The sequence below is a fragment of the Capsella rubella genome, unplaced genomic scaffold (genome assembly GCF_000375325.1).
Source record: "Capsella rubella cultivar Monte Gargano unplaced genomic scaffold, Caprub1_0 scaffold_4, whole genome shotgun sequence".
Taxonomy (NCBI): Eukaryota; Viridiplantae; Streptophyta; class Magnoliopsida; order Brassicales; family Brassicaceae; genus Capsella; species Capsella rubella.
The window spans coordinates 6934000-6944264 of NW_006238920.1; the positions used below are offsets into that span (position 1 = coordinate 6934000).

A 10265-nucleotide genomic window follows, 5' to 3' on the forward strand; every position below is an offset into this window, starting at 1 on the left:
AAAAATCCCCTTTCAGGGAACATTTTGGGGGGGGGGGGGTATTTTTTGGATTTTTTGTTTCCCTTGTTGAAATTTGTTTTCCCCCCCCCGGGGGATTTTCTTTCCCAAAAAGGTTTTTAAGGGTAGAAAAAATTTGGGGTGCCAGATTTCCCCCCCCCCCCCCCCCCCCCCCCCCCATCTTTTTAAGAGCTTTGAAACTCATGACTGGAAGGTGCTTACATATTGGAAATCTTCTTCGTTATGTAAACCTAACAATACGTTTTGTTGAAATTTATAGTAAGCTTTAAAATTGGAACTGAGTCTTTTCTACTTTTGTAGAAGCGTTTGGAGTCAATGGAAAAGCTTTAAACCAACTTCTAGAAGAGGTTATTAAACATAGCCAACCAAATGGAATTGGTATGAAGTCAAAATCTCTTATATAGTTCTCTAATATATGAGTGTTTTTATTCCGTAGTTGGTAAACATGTCCTTTTTATTATGTTAATGCAGATTCCTTAAATTGTAATAGCCCTAACAGATGAGAAAATGACAACAGAAGGACGTAAAGATCTTTATCGTTGCATGAAAAAATAGCTTGGTAGCGACTATGTGGATGCTATATATACATCCACTCAAACCTGCAAACAATGATGGTGACTCATTTAAAATTCTCATCAGGTTGATTACATATGTTTGTAATGACTTCATATATTTATACGTTTATGAATCTTTTCCAGGTTCAGATTAGTAGTCAGTGGATAGAGACAGGTGATCTGAGAGTTAGTGGACTAGAAACGGTAAGTATCATGTAGTATTAGCTTGTTCGATTCATGGTTAGAAGCTTACAATCTAAATGACTGTGTACATTTTTCTCAGATTGAAAAGAATATCAAAAGATATCTAAAGCCAACACTAGTACTTATGCTTTAAAAGGTAAGACCATGGTCTGTTCAAGGTACCTGCTTGTCTGATTAACATGGTCTCTCCTTTTCGTTCCCTTGTTTCAAGGTACCTGATTGTCTGACTAACAATTTTGTTTTTTCAGAACCATTTGAATCATCAAAGAATGTCGAAAGGTGTTTCAAAGACTTCAAAATAGATTTTTAGTGGTCGTACCTTGAAGCAAGAAAACAGAACAGTAAGATTCTGTCTCTTAACATGTTTTCTTATGTATTTAATTGTATCGAGTCACCAAAAAATTAGACAGAATGATATATGGTGATAGATTTGGTATGAAGAAATGATCCAAGATGCAAGGGATCTCTAAAATCTGATTCTCTAATTAGCTTTATTATATATCTATTTCAAAGCTTCACCACTTCAAGATGCAAGGGATTTGAAGTTGACGTATGGAAATGTACAATACTTCATTTTAAGGTAAGTTGTTTCCTCATGTCTCTTTTTCACAAAGAGTGAAATAATTTTTTTTTCTCTTTATTTGCTATCATATTTGATATCTCTTTGCTTCCCATGTCTTTAAGTTACACAGGTCGCAAACGCAATCCGTAATCTAGAAAGGAAGAGTCAGGTGGTAAAATCTCTCTATCTCTCTTCTCAAAGTAAAAAGTTAACACAAACAAAACTGATCACACTCAAACTTAAAAACTTCGCATGCCCAAGAAACAAATAATACTCGATAAAAACTCCACACACCAAAAATTTCACATCCCACGAAAACACAAACACAAACTTCACATGCCACGAAACATAAACACGAAAACTTCACATGCCACAAAACACTAACGCAAAAACTTCACTTGCCACGAAACACAAACGCAAAAACTTCACAATCCACGAAACACAAATGCAAAAACTTCACATTCCACGAAACACAAACAAAAAAATTTCACATGCCACAAAACACAAACAAAAAAATTTCACATGCCACGAAACACAAAACTTAAAAATTTCACATCCCACGAAACACAAACACGAAAACTTCGCATGCCATGAAACACAAACACAAAAATTTCACATGCCACAAAACACAAACACATAAACTTAACATGCCACGAAACACAAACACAAATATCGCAAATACTCCGCAAACTAAGCACTTCACTACCACGAAGCACAACAAAAAACTCGACAAAACCCAACAAATTCACGATCAAACACAAACACAAATATCGCAAATACTCCGCAAACTAAGCACTTCACTACCACGAAAGACAACAAAAAACTCGACAAAACCCAACAAATTCACGATCATCTGGAACAAGAGTTAATCATGGATATTTTTCTTTCCATGACAAGTATTTTTATGGATATAATGTTTCTATATTACAAGAGTTTAATGCTGTCCATTTATAATGTCAGTAACAATTCATATAATTTATGCATGATTTTTAATGTTATCTATTTGCTCATTTTTTATTATTAAATTTTGTTATATTTACTGTTTAAAAGTTGCAAATGTATCAAGATCATTTTGATACACATTTTTACTCCATACAAAATTTCACATTATTATTTTCTTTTTCTCAATGTGGTTAAGCGCAGTGTGTAACACTGTTTTGTACTTTTTCTTTTGCTTTTGGTTATTTTTGTTAATTAAAACAGACGTTAGTTTTGTAATTTTCTTTATGTTAAAAATCATTTTTGGGGATGTAAGATTTTATCAGTTGTCGTTGTTGTTATATAATGTGATATTTTATTATTGTAGCCACGAATATATCGAAGTTTCAATATGCTATCAACAGTTTTTCTTGTAGTACATAAAACTATACACCGACGATGACTTTTACCAAATCAATTCAAGGAGACAAAACGCCACGGCTAGACAACAACACCATATTGAAGCATTAATTCTCATCAATATGCATCAAGATCTAGTTTATGCAGAAGCTTGAATCTTTTAATCTGGAGATTTGTTAGACACCTTTCTCAAAGCATATCATTGGATAATTGTGCTGTCCCATCCCAACATAATAAGTTTAGGCTCAAACTTGTGTTGAGATACCATTTAGAGGCATTTGAGATACCTATTAAGAAGCATTAATTCTCATCATTATGTAGAGTCTTAATTTATATGTTGCAGACACTTGAATTCTTAATCTTGGGATGTCACTGAATTGTATATGTCCCAGCTCAGTAAGATATAAAATATACTGACGACAAATATAAATTTTAAGCAGACAGTTAAATTTCTTTTATGAACGTTATTAAGCTTAGCCATGTCATGTCTATTAAAAGACACTTTTTTCTCTATCAAGAAACACTATATATTAGTATCATCTTTGCTCAGACCAACGAGCTATAAACTTTAAGCAGACATATGAATCTCCCATTTGAACATTATTAGAGAAGCCTTATTAAAGGACAAGTCGTTCACTATCAAGGGACACTGTGTATTATCATCTTCCTTAGGCCAATAAGATATAAACTTCAAGCAGACTATTGAATTTCCCATATCATCATCATGCAGAACACTGAATACTGTTTTGCTACTTGAACACTTAAGTATTCACAATCTCTGTAACATCCATTATTAAACATGTCTTACCACCCCCATCAACAAGCAGAGTATTTGAATATTTCCGAGCTCTTCCAACCCATTACAGCATATATATATATATATGCATTAAGCAAGAACGTGATCTTTCCAATCTTGAGATACCATTTAAGGGCATCATTGAACTATAGAAATGTTTGCAGACACTTGAATTCTCAATCTTAGGGCATCATTGAACTATATATGTCCCAGCTAAGTAAGATATACAATTTACTGAAAGGCAAATATAAAAATTAAAGCAGACAATTGAATTTTTTCTTTACGCAAAATTATTCAGACATGCCTCACTAAAGGACTTTTGTTCTCTTACACCAACATATATTATCATCTAGTCTCAAGCCCAACAAGATATAAACTTCAAGCAGACAATTGAATTCTCCCATAAGAACATTACTAGAGAAACTTTATTAAAGAGCATTCTTACTCCATCAGTATAAGCAGAGTATTTGAATCTTTCAAGCTCTTCCAACCATTAGAGCAAATATGCATAAAGCAAAGACACTGAGTTTCACAATCTCTGGAACATCATAAGAGAAGCCTTATAGAGGAACTTTTTTCTTTCTCCATCAATATAAGCAAAGTATAGAATCCTTCAAGCTCTTCCAACCCATCAGAGCATAGATGCATTAAGCAGACACTTGAATTCCTAAACCGGAGTCTTATTATCTCCATGAAAAAAGCAGACCATTGAATACCATATAGGTTAAGATTGAGTTTACGTCATTAGAGCACTGGTTTAACCATGTTTGTCCCAGCCATGTGAGCAGATAACAGCGTTTCACAATCTCTGGAACATCATTAGAGAACCCTTACAAAGGGACATATAATTTTCTCCATCAAAAAGCAGAGTAATTGAATACCATAGAACAGGTATCAAGCAGAGTATTGAATTTAAGACTACTGCATAAACCATGTTTGTCCCACCCATGTAAGATTATTAGCCCAGATAATTATGTTTCTCTCGAACATCCTTAAGATAAGCCTTATAAAGGTACAATTTTTATTTTTTTTCCAAATCAGTATAAGCAGAGTATTTGAATCTTGCAAGCTCTTCTAACCATTAGAGCATATATATGCACAAAAGCACACAATTGAATTTTTCCCCGAATCGGACATTATCGAACAAATCTTATTATTCCCATCAGAGTATTACAATCTCTTCTGACCCATCACAGGCTCAGCATATAAAGCAGATCATTGAATTCCCGAATCGGACAGAACAAGTCTTATTATTTCCATCAATATAAGCAGAACACTGAACTATTTTTTTCTTTTTTTTCAAAGTAGTCTCAATCGTGGTCACAAGACTAACACCGTGCACATGGTTTAAACGTGTCATATTGTCTTCGAAGAATTACCTAAATAAGTGTTACTGTTGACAATATATAATACAATTTGAGTTACTTTCGTACTAAATGAACTATTATTTTTCTTTTTTTCCAAGACTCACATCAAACACATTTTATGAAAGAGTCATATTGTCTTTGAAGAATTGCCAAAATCGACATCTCAGTTTAATCATCTCAATCCTTAATAAATATCAATAAAATACCATTGAATTTTGAAGAGACTATGCCAATTTTTGGTAATTATCCGAACATGTGTGTGTGACTCTTCTACTCAATATGGAATACAATCTTTTTTTATATAAAAGGCTTTCAGCCAATTCCTTTTTATTAGTTTGTTTATGATAATAAATTAGACTAAACTTATATGTTTAGATTGTTTTCTTCCAAGGTATTAGTTTAAAACCGTTTTCTATTCATTAACAAAAGATGCAAAATAAAAATAAAACTTAAACATATGAAAACAACTTATATATAATTATTGGGACAAAAAGAAAAGAAAACAACGCATATATGGTGAAAGATATTGAGAGAGAGAGAGTTATGGACTCATATTGTAATTAGTATATTACCTTAGTATGTTTTAGTAATATATATCTTTGTATTTAGGGTCTCTCATACGTGATGTATATAAGGCTATGCCTTCACATTATAATGGATAAGAAAACCTTTTACCTTACTATAGGTTTTTGATATGGTATCAGAGCCAAACCTATTTTTTTAGGTCTTTCGATCTTCTGCCTCCATCTTTATCGAACTCTGCTTTCGATCTTCTATCTTTCTTCTTGACTTTAGTATTATCGATCATTCTGTCGAGATACTCTCTTTGAATCAATGACGGAAGACGGATCTGCTGAGAAAAACAAAGGGTCTCTCATCGAGTCTGGTTCTTATTCTAAACCAGAGATGACACGTAGGAGGATTGATCCATATGATCTTTCATCTGGTGATAATCCAGGTTCGATTATCTCCCAACCTCAACTACGTGGTTCTAATTATGATGAGTGGGCAATGAACCTTCGACTTGCGTTGAGGGCTAGGAAGAAATTTGGTTTTGCGGATGGTTCTATCCCTAAACCTGATGATGATTCTGACGATCTAGAGGATTGGTGGGCTAATAATGCTATGGTGGTGTCCTGGATTCGGCTCACTGTTGCACCGGATTTGAGCAGTTCACTTTCTCATCATGAGGTCGCTTTTGATCTATGGACGCACATACAAAAGCGTTTCTCGGTCAAAAATGGACAACGTGTTCAACGTTTGAAGACGGAGTTGGCGAATTGTCAACAAAAAGGATCTGCTGTGGAGGCTTACTATGGGAAACTTACAAAATTGTGGACTAGTCTCGCTGATTTTCAAAGAGCAAAAACCGCTGAAGAGATTGCTAGAGAGCGAGAAGAAGATAAGCTTCATCAGTTTTTAATGGGGCTTGATGAGAGTGTTTTTGGTGCTGTCAAGTCTTCTTTGTTATCACGAGACCCACTTCCATCGCTTGATGAGGCCTATCAAGTTGTTACGCAAGATGAAGAATCTAAACGTGCAAGTCGTATGTTGGAGGAGCGTAATGAAGGTGTTAGCTTCGCTGTTCAAGCTTCACCACGGACAAAACCACCAACGAATTTAAGAGATCCAGCGGCTGTATGTTCTACATGTGGGAGAAAGGGACATTCAGCTGAAAATTGCTTTCGTAAACTGGGTTATCCACATTGGTGGGGTGATCGGCCTCGTTCTACGGTGATTAACACACCCACTGGTTCTTCGGGTGGAACGAGTAATGAACGACGAGGACCAACGTCACAACCCAAGCAAGCTAATCAGATGGTGGTTTCTTCACCCGTTTTTGCTGCTAACTCGATGCTCTCGGAGTCTGACCGTACTGGTTTCGTTGGTCTCAACGATGTGGAGTGGCAGAGTTTAAAGCAAATGATTAGCGAACGTAACTCGGGTGTGCATGACCGTCTTTCGGGTACGTTTTTTATTGAATCTTGGGTTATTGATACAGGTGCTTCGAATCATATGACGGGAAGCATTGAATTTCTTAAAGATATTTGTGATATGGATCCCGTGTTTATCAAGCTTCCCGATGGTCGTTTTACAACGGCAAATAAACAAGGGACAGTTTATATGGGGTCAAATATTCAGCTGCTCAATGTGTTTTTTGTGGATGGTTTACACTGTCATCTCATCTCCGTTTCTCAGTTAACTAGAGATAGGGGATGCATTTTTCAGTTGTCTGACAAGATTTGTGTTATCCAGGACCGCATCACACAGACGCTGATTGGAGCAGGTGAACAAATGAATGGTCTCTATTTCTTTCGAGGTGTGGCTGTGGCGGCAGTGACTCAAGCTATGGATATGCAGTCTCTTGAAGTGTGGCATTGTCGTTTAGGACACCCGTCCTCTAAAGCTATGGAGATGATGAAGTTCTCAGATTCTCTTAGTACTAGTTGTTTTGATTCCAAGTTGTGTGACGTTTGTATTCGCTCCAAGAAAACAAGAGATCATTTTCCATTAAGCATCAATAAAACTTCTGCGATTTTTGAGCTAGTGCATTGTGATCTATGGGGTCCGTATAGGACAACGTCGCTTTGTGGTTCAAGATTTTTCTTAACAATTGTGGATGATTATTCTCGGGCTGTTTGGACTTATTTGCTGCCAAATAAATCTCAAACTGCGTCTACACTTCGGAATTTTATCTCTTTAGTTGAACGTCAATTTGAAACCAAAGTGAAGACCATTCGTAGCGATAACGGGTCTGAATTTTTAAGTCTTGCTGAATTTTTCCGGGAAAAAGGCATCATTCACGAGACTTCTTGTGTTGGGACTCCCCAACAAAATGGACGCGTTGGACGCAAGCATCGCCATATACTCAACGTTGCACGTGCATTGCGTTTTCATGCTAATTTACCAATTGATTTTTGGAGTTTTTGTATCCTAACTGCAGCCTATTTGATAAATAGGACTCCTACGAAATTGCTTGCTGGTCGTACTCCATTTGAGTTACTCTATAATCGCCCTCCACCGCTGAATCATTTGAGGGTGCTTGGGTGTTTGTGTTATGTTCATAACCAAAGACGTGACGGAGATAAGTTTGCTCCGCGGAGTAATCGTTCTGTTTTTATTGGGTATCCCTATGGGAAGAAGGGCTGGAAAGTGTATGATCTTGAAACCGGTGTTATTTCACTATCTCGTGATGTTGTGTTTATGGAATCGGAGTTCCCTTTCGTCACAGCCAATAAAACTCCACATACTTTGCTTCCACAACCGATCGGTTCTGTTGAGGTTCCTATTTGTGCTCATGATGATGATGACGAGTTCATCATTCCTTCTCCTTCTCCTTTGGTCTCTTCTCCTTCACAGATACCTACGTTGCCTCAGATTAATGAAGATGAGAATTTGGATACGACTGAGACAACACCAGTTTCGTTTTCACCATTACCACCTACGGAGGTTAATACCGCTCCCGTACCGGAGTCGTCTTCTTTACCTTCTTCAGCTGAAAATTCTTCTGATGAGGATGTTAGTTCCGCTGTGGATAGTCCTAAAGGGAGAGGTTGTCGACGAAAATTTCCTTCTACAAGACTTCGCGATTATGTAACCAATACGACTCATCTCGTGTCGGATGGAGATTTTGTTGATACTTCTTGGTATCCCATTGAAGCTTATGTTGATTGTTCTCGTTTTTCTGATCATCATAGAGCTTTTCTCGCTGCTATAACAGAAGGGAAAATTCCTCAAACATATGATGAGGCTGTTCTTGATGAAAATTGGCAAGGAGCAGTTGCTGGTGAGATTGAGGCTCTTGAGGAGCAAGGGACGTGGACTGTTGGTTTATTACCACCCGGTAAGAAAGCACTTGGTTGTAAATGGGTTTTTACACTCAAGTATCGATCTGATGGTACTTTGGAACGTTATAAGGCAAGACTTGTGGTCCTCGGGAATAATCAAACCGAAGGTCTTGATTATAAAGACACGTTTGCTCCGGTGTGTAAGATGGTGACAGTCCGGACATTTTTGGAAGTCTCAGTTTCTCGGGATTGGGAAGTTCATCAAATGGATGTTCATAATGCTTTTCTTCATGGAGATTTAGAGGAAGAAGTCTACATTCGTTTACCGCCTGGTTTTAGAACGGATGATAAGAAGCAAGTATGTCGTCTTCATAAGTCTTTGTATGGTTTGAAACAAGCTCCACGGTGTTGGTTTGCAAAACTGAATACGGCTCTCCAAGACTATGGTTTTTCTCAATCTCTCTCGGATTATTCTTTATTTACCCTTACGGATAACCGTGGTGATCTCCGACTTCATGTGTTGGTTTATGTTGATGATCTTATTATTTCGGGAAGTACATTGGCTATTATTCAAGAATTCAAGGATTATTTGAGTTCTTGTTTCCACATGAAGGACCTTGGTATACTAAAATATTTTTTGGGTATCGAAGTGGCTCGCAGTCCGAGTGGTATGTATTTGTGTCAAAGGAAATATACACTTGATATAATTTCAGAAATTGGTCTTCTTGGTGCCCAACCGGTCACTCATCCACTCGAACAGAACCATAAGCTGGCGCTAGCTAAGGGGGAATTTCTTTCAAATCCTATGTCTTACCGCCGTTTAGTAGGACGTTTGATTTATCTTGGAGTCACCCGTCCAGAATTGTCATATGCCATTCATATTCTTTCTCAGTTCATGCATGCTCCGAGAACGGACCATTGGGAAGCTGCATTACGTGTGGTTAGATACTTGAAAGGTAATCCTGGTCAAGGCATTCTTCTCCAAGCTGATACTGATTTACGTCTTACTGCTTGGTGCGATTCAGATCACGCCGGCTGCCCCTTATCTCGCCGTTCACTTACCGCTTGGTTTATTCAACTTGGGGGTTCTCCTATTTCTTGGAAAACACGGAAACAAGACACGGTTTCTCGTTCTTCTGCTGAGGCGGAGTATAGAGCAATGGCAGATACAGTTAGCGAACTTCTTTGGTTGCGGGGTTTACTCACCTCTCTTGGTGTTGACTGCTCCTATGCAATTCCTCTTCATTGTGATAATCAGTCTGCTCTCTACATTAGTGCGAATCCAGTTTTCCACGAACGAACAAAACATATTGCAACAGATTGTCATTTTATTCGCAATGAGATCGTACGTGGCGTTATTGCTCCTGCTTATGTTCCTACACAGTTGCAGCTCGCGGATATTCTCACAAAGGCTCTTGGTGGACGTGAGTTTGATCTTTTTCTACGCAAGTTAGGTATTTGTGACCTGCATACTCCGACTTGAGAGGGGGTATTGAGAGAGAGAGAGAGAGTTATGGACTCATATTGTAATTAGTATATTACCTTAGTATGTTTTAGTAATATATATCTTTGTATTTACGGTCTCTCATACGTGATGTATATAAGGCTATGCCTTCACATTATAATGGATAAGAAAAC

General features: G+C 37.2%; 1 long non-coding RNA gene across 1 annotated transcript; it reads left to right on the forward strand.

Annotated features, from left to right (window-relative positions):
- The first annotated feature begins 167 nt into the window (after window positions 1-167).
- On the forward strand, window positions 168-2638 carry LOC111831254. Its single transcript, XR_002834478.1, has 8 exons — window positions 168-211; window positions 319-396; window positions 490-632; window positions 717-776; window positions 856-912; window positions 1025-1117; window positions 1290-1356; window positions 1461-2638. It is a non-coding gene; the product is annotated as an uncharacterized LOC111831254 (long non-coding RNA).
- The last annotated feature ends 7627 nt before the right edge of the window (window positions 2639-10265 follow it).